Below are 17,529 nucleotides of genomic sequence, written 5' to 3'. Positions count from 1 at the left end.
CTTGTGTAGGGTCCTTAACTGTCATACATGTAGTCGGATCTGGAGTGTGTGTCTGATTAACTGGAATGTCTGGAGTCTGTGCTGTAAGCTTGGCTGTGCGATCTGCTAGATCATTACCTTGGGAAATAATGTCAGTAACTTTCGTATGTGCTTTGCACTTCATGATAGCAATGGATGTCGGTAAATGTATGGCATCTAACAGAGCTTGAATAAGGAGACCATGCTGAATCTTGGTTCCATGAGAAGTCATGAAACCTCTCTCTTGCCAGAGCACTCCGAAGTCGTGTACAACTCCGAATGCGTAACGTGAATCTGTGTAAACATTAACTTTCTGGTTCTTGGCGTGTATACAGGCTTGTGTCAGAGCAACTAGCTCTGCTGCTTGAGCGGACAGGGTATCAATACGGTGTGTTTCAATAACTTCGGTGTCAGTAGTCACTGCATACGCGGCGACTAATTCTCCTGTACTAGTTCTCATACATGAACCATCCACATAAAGTGTCAGGTCAGGATCTGGTAACGGAATATCTGTCAGGTCTTGTCTTGGCTTTGTCGTAATGTTGACTACTTCCACGCAGTCATGTGTGTCAGGATTTGAATTAACTGATGGTAACAGTGTAGCAGGATTCAGGATATTGCAGCGTCTAATTTCTATGTGTGGCTGAAACAGTGTCAATTCATAACCTGTTAAACGTGCTATTGTCAAGTGCTGTGTTTGTGTTCGGTTTAAAAGAACTTCCACGGAGTGTGGAACTTGTACTGTCAGGGAATGTCCTAAAACTATGGAATCACTTTGTCTGATAGCTAGTGCTGTGGCTGCAACTGACTTGAGGCACGCAGGCAACGCCTGGGCGACTGGATCTAGTGTGCTCGAAAAATAAGCACAGGGCTTGTGTTGTCCTGCTTGATCTTGTGTGAGAACAGATAATGCTGTACCTTCACGTTCAGTAACGAAAAGTGTAAAAGGCTTACTGTAGTTCGGTGTAGCTAGAACTGGAGCTTGACATAAAGCTTTCTTTAACTCGTTGAAACTAAGTGTATGTTCAGATGTCCAAGGGAGGACAGTCGGTACGGCTGCCTCCTGTGTCGTTAACTGTATCAGTGGCTTGGCTAGGAATGCATACTGAGGAATCCATTGTCTGCAATAAGAAGTAAGGCCGATAAGGGCACGTACCTCCTTCTGGGTTCTGGGCTGGGGAAGACTCGCTATTAACTGGATACGGTCGGGTGTCAACTGCCTACCCCTCTTGGACAGCAAGTGTCCTAAGTATACCACTCGCTGGACACAGAATTGAAGCTTCGAAGGTGACACCTTGTGCCCCATCTCGGCTAGGAAATACAGAACTGTAAGGGATGCTCGCTCGCATGCACGTTCAGAACGGGCTGTGATCAGTAGATCATCGACATACTGGAGCAGGGCAGTGTCAGTTGGCATGTGAATGTTGTCTAGTTGTCTCTTAAGTGCCTGACTGTAAATACTAGGACTTTCTGTGAAACCTTGAGGAGCGCGTGTAAACATATAGCTCCTTCCATTTAAACAAAATCCGAAAAGAAACTGGCTGTCTGGATGAATCGGAACACTAAAAAATGCGTTCTTGAGGTCTATGACAGTGAAGAACGTGGCTTCGGAATCAATGGCTGTTAATAGGGAAGAGATATCTGGGACAACTGGGTACTGAGGAATAATACATTTGTTAAGCTCTCGTAAATCAATCACTAATCGATATACTGGGGGTGCATTTGGATCAGTACGTTTCATGACTGGAATGATCGGAGAATTACATACATTGGAGTCAGTTTCTACAACTACTCCTTGAGCCATGAGCTCGTCAATAATCTTGGATAAGGCTGCTACAGCCTCAGGTGGCAATCTGTACTGTCTGATTCGTGGTAACACTACACCTGGTTTGAGAGTCACACGATGGGGTGTGATTTGCATGTAACCTACATCAGTTGGACCTTGCGCCCATAAATGCTGCGGAACATTAGACAGTCTTGAATCAAAATCTCGTAATACATAGTGACCCTTAAAGTCACGTAGGAACAATCGTATTCCCTCTGGGGAACAGCAAATAACTGCACCTAATTCTTTCAGTGTCTTAATGCCTAATAGATTTTCTGGACATGACTTAGTAAGTAACAGATCAGTAGTACGGGACAATGGACCTACTTCTAGAGTAACTGGCTTTGAAATCTCATTAACTATCGGTTTTCCTGAAAATCCAAGGGAAACATTTCTTGAGCCTGAGAGCGGAGCCCCTGGAACTTCGGCGTGACTAATTGTGGTCCTACTTGCCCCTGTATCAATCAAAAACTTTCTGTCTTTCCCTAATACTTGACTGTGAACATAGGGACCTTCTTGATCTACAGGTATCTCGATGAGAGGCAAGCCTACCTCCCTCTCTAGGCTGTTTCATGAATATGGCTGGTACTCTGGATACTCAGACTGTGCATACTGGTACATTTGCGATGTGACATGCTGTGTTGCAGCAATAGGCTGCGGTGCTGTAACTGTCTGTTGTGCATTCTGTGACTGAGGAATCTGTGAAACTTGTTCTTGTCTAGGCGGACGTGGTCTTTCTTTAGTCTTACCAGTAGCTATGTTATGTTTCAGAACTGCACACTCGTTTATAAAATGACCTGGCTGTTTACAATAATTGCAGTTCCCTTTAACGGGAGCTGCAGGATGACTGGCTTGATTCGGACCCCTCTTCTGACTGTCTTGAGGAACAGATTGTGCAACTAGCACTTTCATTTTCGTGTCTTTCATACGTTTTCTTTCGTGTTCTTGCTCTTCCCTGATTCTGTTCTGGTGATACTGAAGCATCTGGAGCATCTGGGACGGAGTATTTGGGAACCAGGTGCTTTCGACTTTCAAAACTCGATTTTTAATTTGTGGACTTGAATTCTCGACTAATTTAGTAACGAAAAGGTGAGGGTATGACTCACTACTTGTCTTGAGACCACTGTTGATACTAAAACATTTTTCAAACCTAGAATAAAAATCACTAATATCTTCATCTTGTTTCTGTTTACAGGCTGAGATTGCATCCCAGTCTTCTTTTCTCGTTGTCAATAATCTGGGTAAAACTTGAATCAATAATTCTGGTAACTCTTTACATTTATCTCCAAGACCGGTACCTGGTACTCGTGCCTTGTCTTCAGCTTCTAGAGCTGTCCAATCGATCTTTTTCTCTCCCACCTCCCATTCTTTTTCCTTTAGCTTTTCATACACCCCTGCGGGTAGCAGAACCTTTAACATTTTAATGATATCTGGGTAAGTGTATTCTCCCATACGGAGCATGTCTTTTAATTCTCGATGGAACCCTGCTGGATCTTTGTCATGACAGGGAATTAATTTCTTCATTTCAAGAAGTTCCATCTTTGATATTGGAGTGTATACAAACACTCGTTGCATTTCGCCACCCGTTCCTCTAACTGGGTGGACTTCCCGTAACGGATTCTGTCTGTCTATATAGAATGGTTTACTTTCTGGGGGTGAGACATGAACAAAATGCGGGTTCAGAAACGTTCTATATTTGTGACGCTGTTCTAGAATGACACTAATTAAATCGGTACCTAGACCTCTCCATCTATACTGGAGTAACTCGTTCAGAACATCATGTAACGGACCTGGATCAGAATGTTGACCCTCATACAGAGTAATGAGGTGCTGGATCATATACATACCCACCAGTCGCTGCTCGGCTGGGGGCAGTTTCAGAAACATTTGTGCCACTATTTCGTCTGGAAAAGTGGTAGAATCAGTAATCCATCGGACGGCTGATCGGGCTAGTTCTTGTTCATGCATAGTACTTAACTCACTGTAACCGATTCGTGATTTCAGAATGTGATCGGTAGCTTGAAATACTTGTTCTAGAGAAACTTGTTCTGGTGCTGGATGACGGAAAATAGACTTGGGTTCTAGACGTAAATGGCGATCTGGAAATCTAGATTTTCCTACATACGCTATTCTGGCGGGATTCTCGTCTTCCTCTTCAGGATCAGAGATACTTTCTTTCTCGCTTACTTGTGCTGCTTTACGCTGTTCGTGTATCTTTATTATCTCTTTACGGATTTTCTTGTACATACTCTCCATGGCACCGACGGTCTTGTGCTTACCCTCGGCTATATTATCACTCCACCTTGTCAGGATTCTCATTTCGGCGGAATCTTTAGACGGGTAATCTTGTTCTCTTATTAGACAATTGATCAGAAACTTTAATATCATGAGCTGGATCTCGGCTTTCCTTTGAGACATAGTCTCGCTAATACTTTCTGGATCATCCCCTGTACGGATGAAACGATATATTCTGTCTAGATCTTCTTTCATATTCGGTAAGGTGACTAGATACTCGGCCACCTTTCTTACGCGAAATGAATATAAAACCATATTATCCTCGCCTGGGACTGGATCATAGCAACATTCGGCAAGGGATTTTCTTATTTCTGCAACAGTCTGATGTCTAGGCGTACGCTGGGACGCTTGTGCGTGTAATTCGGCTAACGTTAAACGCTTGTGTGGCGGCGGGGTTTGAGGAGGACCTCCTCCTGCGGCCCCTAAACTAGAATCATCGACGGACATTCTTCGTGGCGGAGCGGGAAGTTGAAATGCTGGCTGGACCGGGGGTACCGTAGCAGGTACTCCGGTGTCTGGAAGAGCGGGAAGTGCCTGATTTACAGGGACTGGCGGAGCGCGAACAGGATTTGCATATTCTGGGACTGTGTCGTCCAAATAGGACGAAATAAAAATATCAGCTGCGGTCGGTTTGTGACGTAGCTTGGTCGGAACTAATGGTGGCGGGAAATTACTGGATGCCTCTGGGGTCGCTTTTGGCAAGCCCTCGGCAAGAAGAGGATACATACCCCTAATAAGGGCATGCCTCTGTCTGTCTGACTGTTCGGCTTTGACTCGTTCACCTATCTCAATTAATTCTCTTTCTTGGGCTCGTTCCTGGGATTCTCTACTTAACTCTGACTTTCTGACTTCCTTTTCGGTTCTTCTATGCGCTTCTTTACGCCATAACTCGATGGCATCTTTCTGTGACTGTCTGGCTTTCTTTTTCCATAATGCTTCTTCTACTCGCATGATACATTCGGCATCCCATGTACCCGATACGGGCCATCTATACTTTTCTTCTAACTGTTTGGTATACTCTACCCATAAATCTAAATACAATATGGCACTTATGCCATGTTTCTGATACATAAAATGACCTGGACTGTCCCTCGGCGGAACAGGAACTGCTGCTTCCAGCAGACCCTTTCTAGTTTTTAACTGACGTAACTTGGAAAATATAGGCATGACTGAACTGTAATCTGGACACAATACAATACACAATAAACACGAAATCACGTCACACTCATACCACAACATTCAAATACATGAAGAACATTATAAATAACAGTTTGAACAGAATATTACCTGGAATACTGAGAGCAGAAATACAAGAATTTTCTCGAGAACGGAACAGACTAGAATTACTGGATGCACTGCTGTAACAGTACGGAACATACCGGTCCCATAAAGGAACGCATCAAGACCCGTATCCACCTAGGTGAACACTTCGTTTGTGAGTCTGGGCACCACCAACCCACGGACCAGGAGTCAATTTAGATTGGTCCTGTCTAGATACTACCCCAGCAATGGTACTCACCGGGCAGCACGGAACGGAAGGCCTTGGACGGGACAGGACTGCTACGACGACGAACTTCGGACTTCGGACTTCAGTTACGGGTGGGCCTCCGGATACCTCGGACCTTGAACTCTCGGCTTGGGCTCTGGTCGGGACTCGCCGCGTTCCTCCACCGTCTCGTTCGGATGCTGGACCGCCTCCTCCGTCTCCTCCGTGGGCCTGAGGGATACTTGGAGCAGAAATATCTGCCAGTGCACGGTATGGTTCCGTCACGACTGCAGAGGGTCAGGGGGTCGGCGTGGCTTCACCGACGCGTGGGGAAAGGGCAAGTCCCTATTCGGGCGCCATTATGTGGTAAATAAATAAATAATACCCTATTTTTGACTAGGCATAAATCATAACAGATAGCTCAATAAAATAAGAGTCAAGATTCGAGGTAGTAGGAGTTTCTGCAGGTTTATTACAGCATAAGGACAGGATCAGGACAACCTGCATAGGATGACCCAGCAGCTGCTGGGGCCGGGTCTGGGATGAGCGCGCTAACTTTTAATAACAATACATGAGCATTTATACATAGCGTGAACACATAGCATTACATTGCAGTAGGCGTAGCAGTGGGTGGAGCAGAAGGCGTGACGCGTAGCAGTCGCGAAAGATAACAGTAAAAGTGGGTGTAACTGGGCGTATACATAGACATGTGGTGCAAACGTAACAGAATATGTCATGAATGGGCGGAATCATTGGAGGGGGCTACCTAAGGAGCCGGGACCTCTAACCTAATGGTGCGCGTAAACTGGCAATGACGTATTACTAGGAGAAGCTGGGGGCTATGAACTCTGTGCTAGGAGCAGAGACTAAAGTCTGGAGGGTCGGAGCGACATGTACCTAAACCCTATCTAGTATCTGATGTTTAGGGAACATGTTGATATAAACTAGAAGTCATGAGGGGAAAAGCTAACTTGATTCTAAGACTGGACCATGCATTATTCTACATGTAGTGCGTGATGAAGAATACTAAATGACCATTTAAATACAGTATTTCTCTAGCGTGGAGCCGTATAGGCTAGACAATGACGGAAACTATTGATGCAGTTCAGTAGCTTAGGAATGCAGAGAAGGAGGACTGAACTGATAACTGGAACTATAACATACTTTTGGCAGACTCAGAGGCAGAGCCAGGCTGCACCGGGCACTGCGAGGCAGGAAGTAAGTGAAAGGTCGAGGATACAGGTGGGGGCTGTATCGCTCCTTAGCGAGGCTTCAGGAGACAGGAGCTGAATCTGTGGTCCGGGCCCTGTTGAGGCCTAGAAACGGGGACTAAAGTCTGGAATAACGTGCACACTGAGAAACGTGGCAACGTAGCTTTACATAGGCCTGATAATCGTAGTATTCACGAGGATTGGAAACTGACATACTAGAGGTGGACACAACTGTAATTGCGTCATTAATCGGACATGGGGACTAACATATGCATATTGGTCATGCACACATAACATATGATGGATGAGGCGTAGAGACACAGAACATGGCAAAATTTACTTTTCCACATACCCTCCAGAGGCACAGGCTGATTCTCTTCCAGTCGGGCATCAGTGGAACAACATTGGCATCCAAAACACCTTAACTTACTCAAACAAGGCATCTTATAAGACACATATGCTGTCCCCAACGTACAAGCAGAACACCAACAAAAATAATGAAAAGAAAAATTAACAAGAGAAAATTGTTCAAGAATCAAACCAAACGGTCCGAAAACCGCTCCATCCAGTCCGGAGACTGCACCAAGTTCAAAAAGACAGGCTCTGGACCAATACCTTTTCAAGAGTAGACCAAATTACCAGTTGGCCTGGCATATTGTTCGCAAACATTCTGTGTCTTTAAAATAGTCTGCAAACTCACCAAGTTCAAACCAAGACAGTCCAAAGACCGTACCAAGACACAGCCTGTCGGCTCGTGCAATTCAAGCAAGGCAGTCTGAAAACTGCACCAAAACAGTCCAGAGACTGTACCAAGACACAGCCCATAAGCTTGCGCCATTCATGAATGGCACCATTTTTCCAAGAATCAAATCACTCACCTGGTGCACACAGGTCTAGTCAAGTTAGTCTCCACTGCCGACTCTACTGACCAAACGGTCAACTCCAAGGGTTCGCCTTCTCAGGACCCCAGCCGGGGTTGTAGGACCTTTCAACGCATGCTTTTACCACGCATGCCTTTACAACGCAGGTATTACAACGCAAGTTGTTACAACGTCTTGCGTTGTGGGGCGCTGGATAGTGGAAAAGTTTAATTTTCTATTCCAACTCCAGTCCCCGTGGATAGTAGGGAAGGTGTTGGATAGAAACTTAAACTATTCCCTATCCAACAGCACCCTCCAGCGAAAGTCGTTGTAACAACTTTCGTTGTAATTCCTGCATTGTAATGGTAGTGCGTGGTAAAAGTTTCTTTCTATCCACATAATTTCACTGTACAACATACCACATAATTCCACTACACACAACGTGCATCCACACCACTCCAAAAAATATTAGTAGAAAACTTTTGCATTTACAACACCAATAGCTCTAATTCTCGCAAATGCGAAACCTATTACATTGCAAACACTTCTTTAACTAGTAGTCGTGTTTGCAGAGTGGTGGAGAAAGGGTGCTGGGCCTCTGACCAACGCTCAGGAATTCCAGTGTGTAGGGCTTAAACACATTTTGGGAGCCCCCTTTTTTCTCAGCCCCTGCTTGACGAATCACCCCCACACTTTGCATATAGGAGCTGACCTAAAAAGTGCAACTTTTTGGAAAATTTCACAAAGATTCGTTAAACAACGCCAAAGTTATAAGCAAATCAAAAAATGCTTTTCCTATGGAAACTAGGTTGTAACTAAAACTACCTACTGGCGACCTCCAGTAGGTAAGAGAGAGAGAGAGAGAGAGAGAGAGAGAGAGAGAGAGAGAGAGAGAGAGAGAGAGAGAGAGAGTTTTGTATTATTTGGGAATGACGATACAGCTAAAAACTGTCTCCGGGCCAGTCCCAAAAACTAAAATTAAATAATAATGGTCAGAGTATTGACACACATGTATAAATTAGAATATGGAATTAAAGCCATCTAGTAATCACTGATAGAAAATATAAAATTGTTGTTGAATATAAAACCTCCGCCCACGGATATCTCTCTTCATATAATATCACTAAAAAGTATATTTGGAAGCAAAATCTCTAATTAGTTCATCGGCTCACAACCTTGAAATAAGTCATTTCTCATTACCGGAACAGTAATGAAAGATTATACAAAGAAAAGGTATCCTTTTACACCTCCGTTTCTTCTGTGATATTCCTTGCTGCTTTCGCAATGCTGTCTGAAAATTGACAAGCCTCCCCGTGAAGTTGTCTCCAAAAGGTAGTAATGGGCTAAAATCTAAATACGCTTTATTGTCCTCTGGTATTTCAGCTAAGAAGAAACTGTTCCCCTAGCTCGCCCCCTCCCCCTCCAACTTTCTCTCTCCTCTCTGGGTGTGCTGTGTTACTAGAAGCCCTTTGCAGATGCGTAAAGAGAGGTTAATTTGCAGCTCACACACGCAAATGCTTTTCACCTACAGCAAATATTGATCCACTCTAAGTCCGTTTGTGTGTATCTATTTAGTCGGGAAAGGCATGATATCCATCCGCGAGAATAACTAAGCCGCGTGCCGCCATGAAATCTCAGATCCCACTAAGAAATGCTCACCAACGTTCCGGGAATCAAAGGTGTAAGGCGGTGGGAGGGGTGAGAGAACTTTCTCTTCTAAGAGACGGCAATTTTATTCCACTGTGAATAAGGAATATTCTTCTATTACTAACTGCTAATCTTTGTTACACCAATTCTTCCTTTCTGGTCGCAATCATTAATGTGTTGTAATAGAATTTATGTAGCGCTTGGTGCCCCTGAAGAGTATCTGTTGCACATTAGCAAAGGGTAGCTGGCTAAAGGGTAGGCAGGGCATGGCTGGAAGCGTGTTGGACTGCACCTTATCCTATGTGGGTAAAGATTTGGTGTCGGGTGCTGCCATTTATTTGAGATATATCCACTTCAGTTTGTCAGACTTTCTATTGCATTTTTTTAAAATGACGTCTCTATTCTTTTCAGCCCTTTAGCTGTAAAGTAATAACCCAGCCCTTCCTCCAACCTCACTGTATTTGTTTCCCTGAACACCAAGGGGGATGGGGGCAAAGCATCCTAGGCAAGCAGGACGTATCATAAAAAATAGGGTTCGAAAGGGAATCGAAGTTATTAGATTACAAATAATATTAATTTATCAGAGCTACTGCTTCGCCTCTTTCTCTTCTTAGTCCTCATCTCTTTGCGAGTATACTCAGAGGGCACGATTGACCAAACATATAACATTCCACAACAGCTAGGTGCCTGAGGGAAGATGTAAGCATTTTACACAGTGGATAAGACCCAGGTTAGTTCAACGTTTAAAGAAGCTTAATAGAATTTCCATAGTTTTCCCTATTATCCTTTCCTACCTGGGAATTACAAAAAGTATCTTATGAAGAGCCCAGTGTCCCTCTAGTGTTCCTGAGTCATAGTAGGCTATATTTTGGAAAGGGTGTCCAAGGCAGGCAACATATCAAGCTAGATTGATTAGCATAATTAGGATGTTTTTATTTGAGCGAAAGTGGAGGCAGCACCAAAAACTAACACTATGCAACAGCAAGTGTTAGAATAGCTTTACGAGGGGAAATACTTTTATTTCTCCTCGTTTTTGCTTTTTCTCTGTGGCTTGCAATCTGCAGCACACATGAAAAGAGCAAAATGCCATTAATTAATGTTTATGTGCAGGAAGGTGCCCCTTCCTGCACATAAATAGTCATTAAATAATGACAATTCGCTACTTCTATGTGTGCTGGTGCAGCACACATAGAAGTAACACATCACCATTATGGATTGTTTATGTGCAGGAAGGGACACATTCCTGCACATAAACAATCATTATCTGCAACGCAGGCACCCTTGGTGCAAGGGTGCTTGCGTTGGCACTAGGCAGCTTATTTTAGCACCAGCGCAGGGGAAAACACAGGGGTGACCTGTATTGTTATAAAGGCGACGCATCTCTGCTTTTTGGAAATGTTGGAGAACAGCTCTGCCAAATATGGCGCAGTTCAGCGCTCCAACATTTCTTTGTGAATATCCCCCAAAGAGTTTCCAGGAGCCAGACAATTTCAGTCTTATGTGTGAGCCAGGCTTGGGACTGAACAGGACATAGGATGTTGGTGGGACACTGTTTTCAGTGCCTTGGCGATCCCACAAACTCCTGCCCTAAAATAAACATCCCAAAAAAGTGTAGGCATGCATCAAATAAAAAACTGAATGTTTATGCATCACTGCTTTATCTATAACATAGCCTGTCAACTAGAACCATCAGAAATATTGTAAAACAAGCAATGGCAAAGCTAATAGATCTGGCTTACTTTTTCAGATATAAGACAGATGTATTAGCTTTTCTCTGTGCTCGTTTTATTACTGATTGCACACCTACGATGGTGGCAGTGGTGATAATGAGAATGATGATGGAGGAAATGCTAGTGGTGGAATCGGTATTGGCAGTGGTGGTAGTTTTGGCAATGCTTTTGATGACAATGCCACTCATGGTAATGATAGTTTTGATAATGGTTGCAATGGCAGTGATGGTACTAATGGTGATCATGGAAGAGGTGGTGTTGGCAATGTTGGTGGATATAATGGTAGTGAGGTTAATGCTGGTGGACATGGCAATGGCGGTGGTGGCAATGGTAATGCTGGTGGTAGTAATGTTGGTCGTGATGATGGCGGTAGTAATGGTGATGTTAATTGTGGTAATATATATTAATTAGGGTGGCAATCTGGTCAGCATAGAATGTACGTTAAAATGTAAAACAGTCCTTCATGCATTGCAATGCATTCACTTCATACGAGGTGGTATGATGCACCAAAGTACAAAAGCATTGACTGGAACAATAATACCTCTCAGTGGTGCAGCCAAAAACCACTCAATGTAAATATTAAAGTATTGGTAACAAAGACATGCCAGACAGCTAGCTAGCACTCTCTGAAAGAAGATCTAAAAAAGAACTTTAGAGAAGATTCTAGACCAAATAAGAGACCAAGTCAAAGACAAACAGAACATTATTGCAAAATAACTAAGATCACAACCCATGAACCATATTAGGCTCTATGATGCTAACTTCCTGCCTGGCTCAGGGAGATGGCCAACGCATAAGATATATGGGAAGATGACTTAAAGAAGGTCACGAACCTGTATGTAATAGAATATAATCAAGTCCTATGCTCCTTAATCATTGACCGGGAAGAAAATTGCAGTGACACCTGCATTCAAGCAAGGATCAAGGAAAGGGTGTAAGGTAAATTTAGTACTCGGTCAGCTCAGATAGGGTTAACACTTAGGTCCTCATGATGATTGTCTGAAAATTATTTTTCATTAGCAAACTCCTCTTTGTACCTGAATTGGAATTTTGAGTTTCATGGTAAATGTCACTTTTTTCCACGGAATTGTCACCAGATACAATCTGGGAGAATTATTTAAGGGAGAAATACACTTTCTGAGCTGTGCACCTTGGAATGAAGATAGTGGAGAAAACAAACAGTATTACCTTTTCCTCCTCCATTCCAAAGTGTTAAAATCAGAACAATGTACTAATACTGGACTCAGTAACTGCAGCACGCTGATATTTACTGGTTGCAGTATTACCACATGGTACGTTATGTCATCCTCTTTCCTCTCATCTTTTGATGCTTAATATACATCATGGATGAGCTGATTTAATTAATCTAAGCCGCTGGTAATTATTTTGTGACACATTCCAGTCCATTGTTTTTTTGCCCATCATTACGTATCAAACAGGAACCAATCAGAGGCAAATTATTATTAATCTTGCTCCAAGATGAACCATCCAGCCTGAAATGGCAGGTAATTTCTCCTCTAAACTGGAACAAAAGCAATCCCAAACAAGTAATGTCATAATTCATGGCTCCTCACATTCATTTGCATCATTGTTTTGCTCAGCATGGTCCTCAAAGCTGATGCTCACTCAAACTGCTTTTTTGGCCTTATGAGGCTGAGATTAACCCAGGCTGGTTGTGGAGTGGTTGGTGTCCTCTTTTTGTTGGAGGTCTCTGTTGCCTTAGCCAAACTTGAGGCAAGGATGTCCTTCATTTGGCCAAAAGGAAGCATTTCTGTGTTGAGGCTGGGTTCCAAATGAATAAAAAGAGTCAGATAAAAGCTTCTGAGTATACAAGAGTTCCCCAGGCATGCACAGGTTCTTTAAGGTATTGATCTTAGATGTACTGGATGCAGAGTCTCCTTCCATCACCCCTTGAAGGCAGGGGGGTCTGGACAAGTATGGAGCTCTGTTTTAAAATATGGCCGGCCAGCAACGCAGGGAAAAAACATTTTCATAACCTTTTTAACCCATCAAGTTGAGCAAACCTGCTTGAAAATAGAAATGTTACACCCAAGCACTGAAGCGAATTTCCTCATTTCAAAAATATAAACACATTTCACTGAAAGATGAAAAAGTTAATGCTAAGCACACATAATAAATGCACATTTGTAGTGGGCAGTCATAGTCATTGTAAACACATAAGTAGAATAATACAATGCTTTGATTTATGTTAGCTTGACTATTGCGACCATAATATCAATTTATACATTAACTTTGAAAGGACTGTTTTTTATGTTGAAAGGTTGTTTTGCACAAGATGTTTTTCTAATTCACTGTAGATGCTGTAACTTTCCAGAAACCATCTGTTAGTTAGTGAATAGGTGTTTGTGTTGTATTAGACAACTGATAGAGAGGTTATCACCAGATGGAGAAGAGATGACAAGAAGCATGACTCATCAGAAGAACTGTCTGAATCGCAAGATGTGGCAAAATATTTTTGCAAGGACTTATTTTTGTGGCATATTGTGCAAACATGAGAAACTATAGCGTTTAACTGCTCCCCGGGTTTGCTGAGTTCCTATTGGACACTGAGATTGGGGAATGTAACAGATGTTTCATTGTGTGTTTTTGTAAATTTGTACTAGTATTTGTTTCTAGAGTAGGTTGTTGCATTTCTGAAGCTCCTTCCCTCGATTTCTTGAGACCATATCTCTCTTCACAAGAGACTTTCCATTATGCTTTATTCCTTTTCAAAAGATATTTGCAAATATATAGCAGAGAATAACTTCCAGTTTACTAATTCCTCTATCCTTTGAAGTGCTGGGGCTTAATTCATAAGCATTTTTCCTCTAATCAGAACTCTTAATTGGGTTTCTGAACTCACACCTTACTTTATCCTTATTTTATTTTGGGAAATTCCTTTACGCAACACGCTTGTTCCATTGTTTCTATTTTGACTATAATTTCTACTAATATTGCGTTTTAACTTGTTTTGAAATATTGACTAATGGATTATTTGAATTTGTAATAACAATGACTGAAGGCTATTACCTTCGGAATAAAAGAATTGGAACTTATTAGAATTATTAACTTAAATCATTTAATTCACATAAATTTCCTTTATTGACTTTACAAATGTCAAAAGAATTGTTGATACTAAAGGGTTTATGTAAATGATTGCGCCGTTTAAACTCTCTTCGTCGACGAGCAAAGGTCCATCCGACCAATAGCAGGGGTTATATAAAGATCAGACCTGCAGACTAAGTTATACAAATCCCCACGCCATCACCATTAATCTCAAAAGAGCTCCCTAAATGTTCAAACAGGATATCGGCAGTGGCCCCAAATGGAACAGAGTTTTACACAAGTGCCCTTTAAAAATGAGTAACAATTACACATATTTATCCACAGGAGGGATTTCACAAATGTTTACCACTTTCATAGCATACTTGCTGAAAAAAGGGGAAAGATATTATGGCAGAGTAAATGAATTTAGCACAGAGGTATGTTATATACATCACCCAAGGGGTAAAATGAAAATGTTGAAACTCTAAATCTGATATCTTACCACCAACTGTACATGCCCTCTGCGGCCAAATAGGGAAAATTGCTCAGGTATGAGGCCTAGATTTGGGAATCATCATTTTCACCAGCTACATTATAGGGTAAGGCGGGTAAATATATTGAGCTAGAGCGTGAATGGTCTCTGGGGTCAGAAACTGAACAAAACAGTATTGATTGAAACAATTCGCTTTTTGAAAATACATTGCTGCAAGATGTCACAGAGAGAATTTTGTAAGACTGCTGTTAAACATTTTAAAGATAGTTTTGTGTAGGATTAATGTTTTAGGTCCATGACTGCCACTAATTTTATTGACAGTGAGTGACAAATCCAATGCTCAAGTACAGACGTTTTAGTTAGCTCGAGTAAAACATTGCACTCTCAACTAATGGCAAGAACGGTATAGCTTATGGCTTAGGTTGTGGTACATCACAGAATTGCCTTCTTTATGTTGTTCCCCTATTAAAACCAAATTCGAGATGATACCATAAATTCCAATTAGTGATATGACATAAATTCTCTGACAATCTCTAAATATTAGCCAAGGAGTTTATTAAGTAAGTAAGTAAGTTTATTGTGTTGATTATTTAAAATCTTACAATGTTGCACATTCAAAAAAGGTCAGTAAAAAAAACTGTATTCATACATAGAACAGTTAAAATATCATTCAAAATTTAAATATTTAAAATAGTTACATCTCCTAGTTTCCTTTTAACTGTCAATAAATTTTTTACAAACGTAGCGTTTAAAACAATATCATTCGAGTCCATGCACCTTATCAGGGCCTGCCTGCATGACCTTATGCCTCGTGCGTTCAAAGGATTCTTAAGCAGAGTTTTTCTCTCCTGGAAGAGTTTCGGACAAATACAGAGTAGATGGAGGATATCCTCCTCACCGGCGTTGCACAATCTACATTCCGTTTGCATTACCGTTCTTAACCAGGGTGGACGATGGCACAGGCCTGGCATTGTTCCGAATCTTGCATTGAGGAGGACCTGTTTATTTTTTTCCGTCCAAGGAGTCACCAAATATTGCTGGATTTCTTTCTTTTTGTAACCATTTATTATTGTCCAAGCATGTTTTCTTTTAGCAAGGATGGCTTTATCTTTTAGAATAGATAGGTGGCTTGCAGTTTTGTTAATTATTCTCTTAAATGATGTCTTGGTTATATTTGTATCCCATATTGTTGCCACCTCAAACTCTTTTATTGCTTCCATTAGGTATGACCTTGCCAGCGAGTTTGTGTCATTACATAATTCTTTCCATAAAAGTTGCGATATTTCATTTTGGTGATCAGTTTTTATTTGATTCCAGATTTTTATGAAGTGTGCTTGCCTTGTATAGTGTTGGTTAATTAATCCGAACTCCAACCTTACTTGTGCAGGGGAAGCGTTTGCTGGAAGCCGGAATAGGGCCCGATATACTCTGGTTATGTTTTTGTTCAGGATTTCAGTATCCCTACCCATCGCAGCTTCACTACCGTATGTGATAGTCGGTTCTAGTCTTGCAGAAATAATACTGAGTAGAGGGCCGTAAGTTAGTCTGGGAAGTGATTTCTGCACAATTCTAAATGCAGCAGACAATGCGTTTGATTTCCTTTGGATATCCCTTTTTTGCAGTTGGAGGTTGCCTTTCGCATCAAATAGAACCCCCAGGTATTTATATGACTCCACTTGCTCCAGCTCGATGTTATCCATAAACATTTTAATGGTATGTTTTTTCGCATTATTTTTGGTAACTACCATAATCTTGGTTTTTGTATCATTTATGACCATACCATTTACCTTAGAATACATATAAGTTCTTCTGATTAGTCGCTGTAGACCCACTTTAGTATGGCTCAAAAGTATCACATCATCTGCATATAATAAGTTCGTGAGCCGCTTATCTGCTAATTTCGGGGGGTGAGCATTTTCATTGTCCAGTATTGGTGTGAGGTCGGCGAGAAACAAATTAAAAAGAAGGGGAGCTAAAACACAGCCCTGTTTTAGGCCTTCGTTCGCTGGAATCTCCTTAGATAGTGTACTCCCGTCCCCCATCCTTACACTCACCCATGTGTCTGTGTACAAGAGGCGAATCAATTTAAGTAGTGAGGATGGTATTTTCATTGTCTCGAGTTTTTCCCATAATAATTTCCTACTTACACAGTCAAATGCCGATTTGAAGTCTATGAAACATAGATATAAAGGTTGCTTCCGTCTAATTGAGATGTCAATAAGTAGGGTAAGAACAAGGATATTTGTGGTTGTTCCCAAGCCTTGAATGAAGCCTGTTTGATTTATAGGCAATTTCTTGTTCTCCGACACCCATTCTGTTAATTTTGTCAACAGGATTCTGGCAAACAACTTGGCGTCCGTATCTTGTAAGGTGATTAGCCTATAGTTTTCTGCCAGTGCCCAGTTTCCCTTTTTAAAAATTGGGGTTATTAGGGATCCTCGCCATGACTTGGGGACAGTTCCTGTTAATATAACTTCTGAGTATAGTTTCTCTAGGATAGGCGCCCATAGTTCGGGATTTTCCTTAAAGAGTGCAAATGGTATCCCATTTGGTCCGGGTGCACCATTTTTCTGTTTTTTTAATCAATTTAATTATCTCTTCTTTCTCGACTGCTATTTGCGTATCCACTTCATTATAGTGCCTGGAAGATTCCTTGTCGTTGTCATTTTTGGCCACGTAATTTTTAACCAGTAAGATTGACTGAGTAGAATTCTGATTAAGGTGGTTCCTCAGGTAAATCTCCCATTCCTGTTCAGTTAGCGGTGATGAAACTACTTGCTTATTGGGTCTAGCCAGTTGATTGATAATTTTCCAGAAGTCTCTTGAATTCTTCTGCTTGCTAGCATAAAAGTACTTTTGCCCAGCTTTCTTGTTTTGCTTTGTTTTTTTCACCCCATATTAATTTTTTTAGGTTTTGAT

Source organism: Lissotriton helveticus, chromosome 5_1 (assembly GCF_964261635.1).
Source record: "Lissotriton helveticus chromosome 5_1, aLisHel1.1, whole genome shotgun sequence".
Taxonomy (NCBI): domain Eukaryota; kingdom Metazoa; phylum Chordata; class Amphibia; order Caudata; family Salamandridae; genus Lissotriton; species Lissotriton helveticus.
Note: the sequence above shows the minus strand (reverse complement) of the source record.